Source organism: Rhipicephalus microplus, unplaced genomic scaffold, assembly GCF_043290135.1.
Source record: "Rhipicephalus microplus isolate Deutch F79 unplaced genomic scaffold, USDA_Rmic scaffold_62, whole genome shotgun sequence".
Classification (NCBI taxonomy): Eukaryota; Metazoa; Arthropoda; class Arachnida; order Ixodida; family Ixodidae; genus Rhipicephalus; species Rhipicephalus microplus.
Window position 1 is genome coordinate 1,533,822 of NW_027464635.1, and position 12,275 is coordinate 1,546,096.

Consider the following 12,275-nt stretch of genomic DNA (forward strand, 5'->3'; position numbering starts at 1 on the left):
AGATTCAAACTCACGATCTCCTGTTTACTAGACAGGCGCGTTAACTAACTAATCCACGGCGCCTGCGCAGCGTCTTGTTCAGGCAGTGACACCATCAGAAGTATTTGGAACTAAACTTCGAAAACAAAAAACTAGAGATACGTTTGTCTTGACTCTCGAGGCACCGATGAGATTCGAACTCATGATCTCCTGCTTACTAGACAGGCGCTTTAACCAACTAAGCCACGGCTCCTGCGCAGCGTCTTGTTCAGGCAGTGACACCATCAGAAGTATTTCGAACTAATCTTCGAAAACAAAGAACTAGAGAGACGTTTGTCATGACTCTCGAGGCACCGGTGAGATTCGAACTCACGATCTCCGGTTTACTAGACAGGCGCTTTAACTAACTAAGCCACGGCGCCTGCGCAGCGTCTTGTTCAGGCAGTGACACCATCAGAAATATTTCGAACTAAACTTCGAAAACAAAAAATTTGAGAGACGTTTGTCTTGACTCTCGAGGCACAGGTGAGATTCGAACTCACGCTTTTCCTTTTTCTAGACAGGCGCTTTAACTAACTAAGCCACAGCACCTGCGCAGCGTCTTGTTCAGGCAGTGACAACATCAGAATTATTTCGAACTAAACTTCGAAAACAAAAAACTAGAGAGACGTTTGTCTTGACTCTCGAGGCACCAGTGAGATTCGAACTCATGATCTCCTGTTTACTAGAAAGGCGCTTTAACCAACTAAGCCACAGCGCCTGCGCGGCGTCTTGTTCAGGCAGTGACACCAGCAGAAAAATTTCGAAATAAACTACGAAAACAAAAAGTAGAGAGACGTTTGTCTTGACTCTCGAGGCACCGGTGAGATTCGAACTCACGATCTCCAATTTACTAGACAGGCGCTTTAACCAACTAAGCCACGGCGCCTGCGCGGCGTCTTGTTCAGGCAGTGACACCATCAGAAAAATTTCGAAATAAACTACGAAAACAAAAAGTAGAGAGACGTTTGTCTTGACTCTCGAGGCACCGGTGAGATTCGAACTCACGATCTCCAGTTTACTAGACAGGCGCTTTAACCAAATAAGCCACGGCGCCTGCGCAGCGTCTTGTTCAGGCAATGACACCATTAGAAGTATTTTGAACAATACTTCGAAAACAAAAAAAACTAGAGAGCCGTTAGTCTTGATTCTCGAGGCACCGGTGAGATTCGAACTAATGATCTCCTGTTTACTAGACATGCGCTTTAACCAACTAAGCCACGGCGCCTGCGCAGCATCTTGTTCAGGCAGTGACACCATCAGAAGTATTTCGAACTAAACTTCGAAAACAAAAAACTAGAGAGACGTTTGTCTTGACTCTCGAGGCACCGGTGAGATTCGAACTCACGATCTGCTGTTTACTAGACAGGCGCTTTAACCAACTAAGCCACGGCGCTTGTGCAGCGTCTTGTTCAGGCAGGGACAGCATCAGAAGTATTTCGAACTAAACTTCGAAAACAAAAAAAACTGGAGAGAGGTTTGTCTTGACTCTCGAGGCACCGGTGAGTTTCGAACTCGCGATCTCCTGTTTACTAGACAGGCGCTTTAACCAACTAAGCCACGGCGCTTGTGCAGCGTCTTGTTCAGGCAATGACACTATCAGAAGTACTTCGAAATAAACTTCGAAAACAAAAAACTAGAGAGAAGTTTGTCTTGACTCTCGAGGCACCGGTGAGATTCGAACTCACGATCTCCTGTTTACTAGACAGGCGCTTTAAGCAACTAAGCCACGGCGCTTGTGCAGCGTCTTGTTCAGGCAGTGACACCATCAGAAGTATTTCGAACTAAACTTCGAAAACAAAAAACTAGAGAGAGGTTTGTCTTGACTCTCGAGGCACCGGTGAGATTCGAACTCACGATCTCCTGTTAACTAGACAGGCGCTTTAACCAACTAAGCCACGGCGCCTGCGCAGCGTCTTGTTCAGGCAGTGACACCATCAGAAGTATTTCGAACTAAACTTCGAAAACAAAAAACTAGAGAGACATTTGTCTTGACTCTCGAGGCACCGGTGAGATTCGAACTCACGATCTCCTGTTTACTAGACAGGCGCTTTAAGCAACTAAGCCACGGCGCTTGTGCAGCGTCTTGTTCAGGCAGTGACACCATCAGAAGTATTTCGAACTAAACTTCGAAAACAAAAAACTAGAGAGAGGTTTGTCTTGACTCTCGAGGCACCGGTGAGATTCGAACTCACGATCTCCTGTTAACTAGACAGGCGCTTTAACTAACTAAGCCACGGCGCCTGCGCAGCGTCTTGTTCAGGCAGTGACACCATCAGAAGCATTTAGAACTAAACTTCGAAAACAAAAAACTAGACAGACGTTTGTCTTGACTCTCGTGGCACCGGTGAGATTCGAATTAATGATCTCCTGTTTACTAGACATGCGCTTTAACCAACTAAGCCACGGCGCCTGCGCAGCGTCTTGTTCAGGCAGTGACACCATCAGAAGTATTTCGAACTAAACTTCGAAAACAAAAAACTAGAGAGACGTTAGACTTGACTCCCAACGCACCGGTGAGATTCGAACTCACGATCTGCTGTTTACTAGGCAGGTGCTTGAACCAACTAAGCCACGGCGCTTGTGCAGCGTCTTGTTCAGGCAGGGACAGCATCAGAAGTATTTCGAACTAAACTTCGAAAACAAAAAAAACTGGAGAGAGGTTTGTCTTGACCCTCGAGGCACCGGTGAGATTCGAACTCACGATCTCCTGTTTACTAGACAGGCGCTTTAAGCAACTAAGCCACGGCGCTTGTGCAGCGTCTTGTTCAGGCAGTGACACCATCAGAAGTATTTCGAACTAAACTTCGAAAACAAAAAACTAGAGAGAGGTTTGTCTTGACTCTCGAGGCACCGGTGAGATTCGAACTCACGATCTCCTGTTAACTAGACAGGCGCTTTAACCAACTAAGCCACGGCGCCTGCGCAGCGTCTTGTTCAGGCAGTGACACTATCAGAAGCATTTAGAACTAAACTTCGAAAACAAAAAACTAGAGAACCGTTTGTCTTGACTCTTGAGGCACCGGTGAGATTCGAATCAATGATCTCCTGTTTACTAGACATGCGCTTTAACCAACTAAGCCACGGCGCCTGCGCAGCGCCTTGTTCAGGCAGTGACACCATCAGAAGTATTTCGAACTAAACTTCGAAAACAAAAAACTAGAGAACCGTTTGTCTTGACTCTTGAGGCACCGGTGAGATTCGAACTCACGATCTCCTGTTTACTAGACAGGCGCTTTAACCAACTAAGCCACGGCGCCTGCGCAGCGTCTTGTTCAGGCAGTGACACCATCAGAAGTATTTCCAAATAAACTTCGAAAACAAAAAACTAGAGAACCGTTTGTCTTGACTCTTGAGGCACCGGTGAGATTCGAACTCACGATCTCCTGTTTACTAGACAGGCGCTTTAACTAACTAAGGCACGGCGCCTGTGCAGCGCCGTGTTCAGTCAGTGCCACCATCAGAAGTATTTCGAACAAAACTTCGAAAACAAAAAACTTCAGAGACGTTTGTCTTGACTCTCGAGGCACAGGTGAGATTCAAACTATCGATCTTCCTTTCACTAGACAGGCGCTTTAACTAACTAAGCCACAGTGCCTACGCAGCGTCTTGTTCAGGCAGTGACACCATCAGAATTATTTCGAACTAAACTTCGACAACAAAAAACTGGAGAGACGTTTGTCATGACTCTCGAGGCACCGGTGAGATTCGAACTCACGATCTCCGGTTTACTAGACAGGCGCTTTAACTAACTAAGCCACGGCGCCTGCGCAGCGTCTTGTTCAGGCAGTGACACCATCAGAAATATTTCGAACTAAACTTCGAAAACGAAAAATTTGAGAGACGTTTGTCTTGACTCTCGAGGCACAGGTGAGATTCGAACTCACGCTTTTCCTTTTACTAGACAGGCGCTTTAACTAACTAAGCCACAGCACCTGCGCAGCGTCTTGTTCAGGCAGTGACACCATCAGAATTATTTCGAACTAAACTTCGAAAACAAAAAACTAGAGAGACGTTTGTCTTGACTCTCGAGGCACCAGTGAGATTCGAACTCATGATCTCCTGTTCACTAGAAAGGCGCTTTAACCAACTAAGCCACAGCGCCTGCGCGGCGTCTTGTTCAGGCAGTGACACCAGCAGAAAAATTTCGAAATAAACTACGAAAACAAAAAGTAGAGAGATGTTTGTCTTGACTCTCGAGGCACCGGTGAGATTCGAACTCACGATCTCCAGTTTACTAGACAGGCGCTTTAACCAACTAAGCCACGGCGCCTGCGCGGCGTCTTGTTCAGGCAGTGACACCATCAGAAAAATTTCGAAATAAACTACGAAAACAAAAAGTAGAGAGACGTTTGTCTTGACTCTCGAGGCACCGGTGAGATTCGAACTCACGATCTCCAGTTTACTAGACAGGCGCTTTAACCAAATAAGCCACGGCGCCTGCGCAGCGTCTTGTTCAGGCAATGACACCATTAGAAGTTTTTTGAACAATACTTCGAAAACAAAAAAAAATAGAGAGCCGTTAGTCTTGATTCTCGAGGCACCGGTGAGATTCGAACTAATGATCTCCTGTTTACTAGACATGCGCTTTAACCAACTAAGCCACGGCGCCTGCGCAGCATCTTGTTCAGGCAGTGACACCATCAGAAGTATTTCGAACTAAACTTCGAAAACAAAAAACTAGAGAGACGTTTGTCTTGACTCTCGAGGCACCGGTGAGATTCGAACTCACGATCTCCTGTTTACTAGACAGGCGCTTTAACCAACTAAGCCACGGCGCTTGTGCAGCGTCTTGTTCAGGCAGTGACAGCATCAGAAGTATTTCGAACTAAACTTCGAAAACAAAAAAAAACTAGACAGAGGTTAGTCTTGACTCTCGAGGCACCGGTGAGATTCGAACTCACGATCTCCGGTTTACTAGACAGGAAATTTAACCAAATAAGCCACGGCGTCTGCGCAGCGTCTTGTTCAGGCAGTGACACCATTGGAAGTATTTCGAACAATACTTCGAAAACAAAAAAAAATCAGAAGAGACGTTAGTCTTGACTCTCGAGGCACCGGTGAGATTCGAACTCACGATCTCCTGTTTGCTAGACAGGCGCTTTAACCAACTAAGCCAAGGCGCCTGCGCAGCACCTTGTTCAGTCAGTGACACTATCAGAAGTACTTCGAACGAAACTTCCAAAACAAAAAACTTCAGAGACGTTTGTCTTGACTCTCGAGGCACAGGTGAGATTCAAACTATCGATCTTCCTTTCACTAGACAGGCGCTTTAACTAACTAAGCCACAGCGCCTACGCAGCGTCTTGTTCAGGCAGTGACACAATCAGAATTATTTCGAACTAAACTTCGACAACAAAAAACTGGAGAGACGTTTGTCTTGACTCTCGAGGCACCGGTGAGATTCGAACTCACGATCTCCGGTTTACATGACAGGCGCTTTAACTAACTAAGCCACGGCGCCTGTGCAGCGTCTTGTTCAGACAGTGACACCATCAGAAGTATTTCGAACTGAACTTCGAAAACAAAAAACTAGAGAGACGTTTGTCTTGACTCTCGAGGCACCGGTGACATTCGAACTCACGATCTGCTGTTTACTAGACAGGCTCTTTAACCAACTAAGCCACGGCGCTTCTGCAGAGTCTTGTTCAGGCAGTGACACTATCAGAAGTATTTCGAACTAAACTTCGAAAACAAAAAAACTAGAGAGAGGTTTGTCTTGACTCTCGAGGCACCGGTGAGATTCAAACTCACGATCTCCTGTTTACTAGACAGGCGCGTTAACTAACTAATCCACGGCGCCTGCGCAGCGTCTTGTTCAGGCAGTGACACCATCAGAAGTATTTGGAACTAAACTTCGAAAACAAAAAACTAGAGATACGTTTGTCTTGACTCTCGAGGCACCGATGAGATTCGAACTCATGATCTCCTGCTTACTAGACAGGCGCTTTAACCAACTAAGCCACGGCTCCTGCGCAGCGTCTTGTTCAGGCAGTGACACCATCAGAAGTATTTCGAACTAATCTTCGAAAACAAAGAACTAGAGAGACGTTTGTCATGACTCTCGAGGCACCGGTGAGATTCGAACTCACGATCTCCGGTTTACTAGACAGGCGCTTTAACTAACTAAGCCACGGCGCCTGCGCAGCGTCTTGTTCAGGCAGTGACACCATCAGAAATATTTCGAACTAAACTTCGAAAACAAAAAATTTGAGAGACGTTTGTCTTGACTCTCGAGGCACAGGTGAGATTCGAACTCACGCTTTTCCTTTTTCTAGACAGGCGCTTTAACTAACTAAGCCACAGCACCTGCGCAGCGTCTTGTTCAGGCAGTGACAACATCAGAATTATTTCGAACTAAACTTCGAAAACAAAAAACTAGAGAGACGTTTGTCTTGACTCTCGAGGCACCAGTGAGATTCGAACTCATGATCTCCTGTTTACTAGAAAGGCGCTTTAACCAACTAAGCCACAGCGCCTGCGCGGCGTCTTGTTCAGGCAGTGACACCAGCAGAAAAATTTCGAAATAAACTACGAAAACAAAAAGTAGAGAGACGTTTGTCTTGACTCTCGAGGCACCGGTGAGATTCGAACTCACGATCTCCAATTTACTAGACAGGCGCTTTAACCAACTAAGCCACGGCGCCTGCGCGGCGTCTTGTTCAGGCAGTGACACCATCAGAAAAATTTCGAAATAAACTACGAAAACAAAAAGTAGAGAGACGTTTGTCTTGACTCTCGAGGCACCGGTGAGATTCGAACTCACGATCTCCAGTTTACTAGACAGGCGCTTTAACCAAATAAGCCACGGCGCCTGCGCAGCGTCTTGTTCAGGCAATGACACCATTAGAAGTATTTTGAACAATACTTCGAAAACAAAAAAAACTAGAGAGCCGTTAGTCTTGATTCTCGAGGCACCGGTGAGATTCGAACTAATGATCTCCTGTTTACTAGACATGCGCTTTAACCAACTAAGCCACGGCGCCTGCGCAGCATCTTGTTCAGGCAGTGACACCATCAGAAGTATTTCGAACTAAACTTCGAAAACAAAAAACTAGAGAGACGTTTGTCTTGACTCTCGAGGCACCGGTGAGATTCGAACTCACGATCTGCTGTTTACTAGACAGGCGCTTTAACCAACTAAGCCACGGCGCTTGTGCAGCGTCTTGTTCAGGCAGGGACAGCATCAGAAGTATTTCGAACTAAACTTCGAAAACAAAAAAAACTGGAGAGAGGTTTGTCTTGACTCTCGAGGCACCGGTGAGTTTCGAACTCGCGATCTCCTGTTTACTAGACAGGCGCTTTAACCAACTAAGCCACGGCGCTTGTGCAGCGTCTTGTTCAGGCAATGACACTATCAGAAGTACTTCGAAATAAACTTCGAAAACAAAAAACTAGAGAGAAGTTTGTCTTGACTCTCGAGGCACCGGTGAGATTCGAACTCACGATCTCCTGTTTACTAGACAGGCGCTTTAAGCAACTAAGCCACGGCGCTTGTGCAGCGTCTTGTTCAGGCAGTGACACCATCAGAAGTATTTCGAACTAAACTTCGAAAACAAAAAACTAGAGAGAGGTTTGTCTTGACTCTCGAGGCACCGGTGAGATTCGAACTCACGATCTCCTGTTAACTAGACAGGCGCTTTAACCAACTAAGCCACGGCGCCTGCGCAGCGTCTTGTTCAGGCAGTGACACCATCAGAAGTATTTCGAACTAAACTTCGAAAACAAAAAACTAGAGAGACATTTGTCTTGACTCTCGAGGCACCGGTGAGATTCGAACTCACGATCTCCTGTTTACTAGACAGGCGCTTTAAGCAACTAAGCCACGGCGCTTGTGCAGCGTCTTGTTCAGGCAGTGACACCATCAGAAGTATTTCGAACTAAACTTCGAAAACAAAAAACTAGAGAGAGGTTTGTCTTGACTCTCGAGGCACCGGTGAGATTCGAACTCACGATCTCCTGTTAACTAGACAGGCGCTTTAACTAACTAAGCCACGGCGCCTGCGCAGCGTCTTGTTCAGGCAGTGACACCATCAGAAGCATTTAGAACTAAACTTCGAAAACAAAAAACTAGACAGACGTTTGTCTTGACTCTCGTGGCACCGGTGAGATTCGAATTAATGATCTCCTGTTTACTAGACATGCGCTTTAACCAACTAAGCCACGGCGCCTGCGCAGCGTCTTGTTCAGGCAGTGACACCATCAGAAGTATTTCGAACTAAACTTCGAAAACAAAAAACTAGAGAGACGTTAGACTTGACTCCCAACGCACCGGTGAGATTCGAACTCACGATCTGCTGTTTACTAGGCAGGTGCTTGAACCAACTAAGCCACGGCGCTTGTGCAGCGTCTTGTTCAGGCAGGGACAGCATCAGAAGTATTTCGAACTAAACTTCGAAAACAAAAAAAACTGGAGAGAGGTTTGTCTTGACCCTCGAGGCACCGGTGAGATTCGAACTCACGATCTCCTGTTTACTAGACAGGCGCTTTAAGCAACTAAGCCACGGCGCTTGTGCAGCGTCTTGTTCAGGCAGTGACACCATCAGAAGTATTTCGAACTAAACTTCGAAAACAAAAAACTAGAGAGAGGTTTGTCTTGACTCTCGAGGCACCGGTGAGATTCGAACTCACGATCTCCTGTTAACTAGACAGGCGCTTTAACCAACTAAGCCACGGCGCCTGCGCAGCGTCTTGTTCAGGCAGTGACACTATCAGAAGCATTTAGAACTAAACTTCGAAAACAAAAAACTAGAGAACCGTTTGTCTTGACTCTTGAGGCACCGGTGAGATTCGAATCAATGATCTCCTGTTTACTAGACATGCGCTTTAACCAACTAAGCCACGGCGCCTGCGCAGCGCCTTGTTCAGGCAGTGACACCATCAGAAGTATTTCGAACTAAACTTCGAAAACAAAAAACTAGAGAACCGTTTGTCTTGACTCTTGAGGCACCGGTGAGATTCGAACTCACGATCTCCTGTTTACTAGACAGGCGCTTTAACCAACTAAGCCACGGCGCCTGCGCAGCGTCTTGTTCAGGCAGTGACACCATCAGAAGTATTTCCAAATAAACTTCGAAAACAAAAAACTAGAGAACCGTTTGTCTTGACTCTTGAGGCACCGGTGAGATTCGAACTCACGATCTCCTGTTTACTAGACAGGCGCTTTAACTAACTAAGGCACGGCGCCTGTGCAGCGCCGTGTTCAGTCAGTGCCACCATCAGAAGTATTTCGAACAAAACTTCGAAAACAAAAAACTTCAGAGACGTTTGTCTTGACTCTCGAGGCACAGGTGAGATTCAAACTATCGATCTTCCTTTCACTAGACAGGCGCTTTAACTAACTAAGCCACAGTGCCTACGCAGCGTCTTGTTCAGGCAGTGACACCATCAGAATTATTTCGAACTAAACTTCGACAACAAAAAACTGGAGAGACGTTTGTCATGACTCTCGAGGCACCGGTGAGATTCGAACTCACGATCTCCGGTTTACTAGACAGGCGCTTTAACTAACTAAGCCACGGCGCCTGCGCAGCGTCTTGTTCAGGCAGTGACACCATCAGAAATATTTCGAACTAAACTTCGAAAACGAAAAATTTGAGAGACGTTTGTCTTGACTCTCGAGGCACAGGTGAGATTCGAACTCACGCTTTTCCTTTTACTAGACAGGCGCTTTAACTAACTAAGCCACAGCACCTGCGCAGCGTCTTGTTCAGGCAGTGACACCATCAGAATTATTTCGAACTAAACTTCGAAAACAAAAAACTAGAGAGACGTTTGTCTTGACTCTCGAGGCACCAGTGAGATTCGAACTCATGATCTCCTGTTCACTAGAAAGGCGCTTTAACCAACTAAGCCACAGCGCCTGCGCGGCGTCTTGTTCAGGCAGTGACACCAGCAGAAAAATTTCGAAATAAACTACGAAAACAAAAAGTAGAGAGATGTTTGTCTTGACTCTCGAGGCACCGGTGAGATTCGAACTCACGATCTCCAGTTTACTAGACAGGCGCTTTAACCAACTAAGCCACGGCGCCTGCGCGGCGTCTTGTTCAGGCAGTGACACCATCAGAAAAATTTCGAAATAAACTACGAAAACAAAAAGTAGAGAGACGTTTGTCTTGACTCTCGAGGCACCGGTGAGATTCGAACTCACGATCTCCAGTTTACTAGACAGGCGCTTTAACCAAATAAGCCACGGCGCCTGCGCAGCGTCTTGTTCAGGCAATGACACCATTAGAAGTTTTTTGAACAATACTTCGAAAACAAAAAAAAATAGAGAGCCGTTAGTCTTGATTCTCGAGGCACCGGTGAGATTCGAACTAATGATCTCCTGTTTACTAGACATGCGCTTTAACCAACTAAGCCACGGCGCCTGCGCAGCATCTTGTTCAGGCAGTGACACCATCAGAAGTATTTCGAACTAAACTTCGAAAACAAAAAACTAGAGAGACGTTTGTCTTGACTCTCGAGGCACCGGTGAGATTCGAACTCACGATCTCCTGTTTACTAGACAGGCGCTTTAAGCAACTAAGCCACGGCGCTTGTGCAGCGTCTTGTCCAGGCAGTGACACCATCAGAAGTATTTCGAACTAAACTTCGAAAACAAAAAACTAGAGAGAGGTTTGTCTTGACTCTCGAGGCACCGGTGAGATTCGAACTCACGATCTCCTGTTAACTAGACAGGCGCTTTAACTAACTAAGCCACGGCGCCTGCGCAGCGTCTTGTTCAGGCAGTGACACCATCAGAAGCATTTAGAACTAAACTTCGAAAACAAAAAACTAGATAGACGTTTGTCTTGACTCTCGTGGCACCGGTGAGATTCGAATTAATGATCTCCTGTTTACTAGACATGCGCTTTAACCAACTAAGCCACGGCGCCTGCGCAGCGTCTTGTTCAGGCAGTGACACCATCAGAAGTATTTCGAACTAAACTTCGAAAACAAAAAACTAGAGAACCGTTTGTCTTGACTCTTGAGGCACCGGTGAGATTCGAACTCACGATCTCCTGTTTACTAGACAGGCGCTTTAACTAACTAAGGCACGGCGCCTGCGCAGCGCCTTGTTCAGTCAGTGACACCATCAGAAGTATTTCGAACAAAACTTCGAAAACAAAAAACTAGAGAACCGTTTGTCTTGACTCTCGAGGCACCGGTGAGATTCGAACCCACGATTTCCTGTTTACTAGACAGGCGCTTTAACTAACTAAGCCACGGCGCCTGCCCAGCGCCTTGTTCAGTCAGTGACACTATGAGAGGTACTTCGAACAAAACTTCGAAAACAAAAAACTTCAGAGACGTTTGTCTTGACTCTCGAGGCACAGGTGAGATTCAAACTCACGATCTGCTGTTTACTAGACAGGCGCTTTAACCAACTAAGCCACGGCGCTTGTGCAGCGTCTTGTTCAGGCAGTGACAGCATCAGAAGTATTTCGAACTAAACTTCGAAAACAAAAAAAACTAGACAGAGGTTAGTCTTGACTCTCGAGGCACCGGTGAGATTCGAACTCACGATCTCCGGTTTACATGACAGGCGCTTTAACTAACTAAGCCACGGCGCCTGCGCAGCGTCTTGTTCAGACAGTGACACCATCAGAAGTATTTCGAACTGAACTTCGAAAACAAAAAACTAGAGAGACGTTTGTCTTGACTCTCGAGGCACCGGTGACATTCGAACTCACGATCTGCTGTTTACTAGACAGGCTCTTTAACCAACTAAGCCACGGCGCTTCTGCAGAGTCTTGTTCAGGCAGTGACACTATCAGAAGTATTTCGAACTAAACTTCGAAAACAAAAAAACTAGAGATACGTTTGTCTTGACTCTCGAGGCACCGATGAGATTCGAACACATGATCTCCTGCTTACTAGACAGGCGCTTTAACCAACTAAGCCACGGCTCCTGCGCAGCGTCTTGTTCAGGCAGTGACACCATCAGAAGTATTTCGAACTAATCTTCGAAAACAAAGAACTAGAGAGACGTTTGTCATGACTCTCGAGGCACCGGTGAGATTCGAACTCACGATCTCCGGTTTACTAGACAGGCGCTTTAACTAACTAAGCCACGGCGCCTGCGCAGCGTCTTGTTCAGGCAGTGACACCATCAGAAATATTTCGATCTAAACTTCGAAAACAAAAAATTTGAGAGACGTTTGTCTTGACTCTCGAGGCACAGGTGAGATTCGAACTCACGCTTTTCCTTTTACTAGACAGGCGCTTTAACTAACTAAGCCACAGCACCTGCGCAGCGTCTTGTTCAGGCAGTG

General features: G+C 46.3%; 12 non-coding genes across 12 annotated transcripts; all 12 read right to left on the reverse strand.

Moving 5' to 3' along the window:
* Window positions 1-833: 833 nt before the first annotated feature.
* TRNAT-AGU (transfer RNA threonine (anticodon AGU)) lies at window positions 834-907 on the reverse strand. The gene has a single exon. It is a non-coding gene; the product is annotated as a tRNA-Thr (tRNA).
* A 943-nt stretch (window positions 908-1,850) lies between these two features.
* TRNAT-AGU (transfer RNA threonine (anticodon AGU)) lies at window positions 1,851-1,924 on the reverse strand. Its single transcript has one exon. It is a non-coding gene; the product is annotated as a tRNA-Thr (tRNA).
* A 942-nt stretch (window positions 1,925-2,866) lies between these two features.
* TRNAT-AGU (transfer RNA threonine (anticodon AGU)) lies at window positions 2,867-2,940 on the reverse strand. The gene has a single exon. It is a non-coding gene; the product is annotated as a tRNA-Thr (tRNA).
* Window positions 2,941-3,204: 264 nt separating this feature from the next.
* TRNAT-AGU (transfer RNA threonine (anticodon AGU)) lies at window positions 3,205-3,278 on the reverse strand. Its single transcript has one exon. It is a non-coding gene; the product is annotated as a tRNA-Thr (tRNA).
* Window positions 3,279-4,217: 939 nt separating this feature from the next.
* On the reverse strand, window positions 4,218-4,291 carry TRNAT-AGU (transfer RNA threonine (anticodon AGU)). Its single transcript has one exon. It is a non-coding gene; the product is annotated as a tRNA-Thr (tRNA).
* A 434-nt stretch (window positions 4,292-4,725) lies between these two features.
* On the reverse strand, window positions 4,726-4,799 carry TRNAT-AGU (transfer RNA threonine (anticodon AGU)). Its single transcript has one exon. It is a non-coding gene; the product is annotated as a tRNA-Thr (tRNA).
* A 271-nt stretch (window positions 4,800-5,070) lies between these two features.
* TRNAA-AGC (transfer RNA alanine (anticodon AGC)) lies at window positions 5,071-5,144 on the reverse strand. Its single transcript has one exon. It is a non-coding gene; the product is annotated as a tRNA-Ala (tRNA).
* Window positions 5,145-6,591: 1,447 nt separating this feature from the next.
* Window positions 6,592-6,665, reverse strand: TRNAT-AGU (transfer RNA threonine (anticodon AGU)). Its single transcript has one exon. It is a non-coding gene; the product is annotated as a tRNA-Thr (tRNA).
* Window positions 6,666-7,608: 943 nt separating this feature from the next.
* Window positions 7,609-7,682, reverse strand: TRNAT-AGU (transfer RNA threonine (anticodon AGU)). The gene has a single exon. It is a non-coding gene; the product is annotated as a tRNA-Thr (tRNA).
* Window positions 7,683-8,624: 942 nt separating this feature from the next.
* TRNAT-AGU (transfer RNA threonine (anticodon AGU)) lies at window positions 8,625-8,698 on the reverse strand. Its single transcript has one exon. It is a non-coding gene; the product is annotated as a tRNA-Thr (tRNA).
* A 264-nt stretch (window positions 8,699-8,962) lies between these two features.
* TRNAT-AGU (transfer RNA threonine (anticodon AGU)) lies at window positions 8,963-9,036 on the reverse strand. Its single transcript has one exon. It is a non-coding gene; the product is annotated as a tRNA-Thr (tRNA).
* A 939-nt stretch (window positions 9,037-9,975) lies between these two features.
* On the reverse strand, window positions 9,976-10,049 carry TRNAT-AGU (transfer RNA threonine (anticodon AGU)). Its single transcript has one exon. It is a non-coding gene; the product is annotated as a tRNA-Thr (tRNA).
* Between the last annotated feature and the right edge of the window lie 2,226 nt (window positions 10,050-12,275).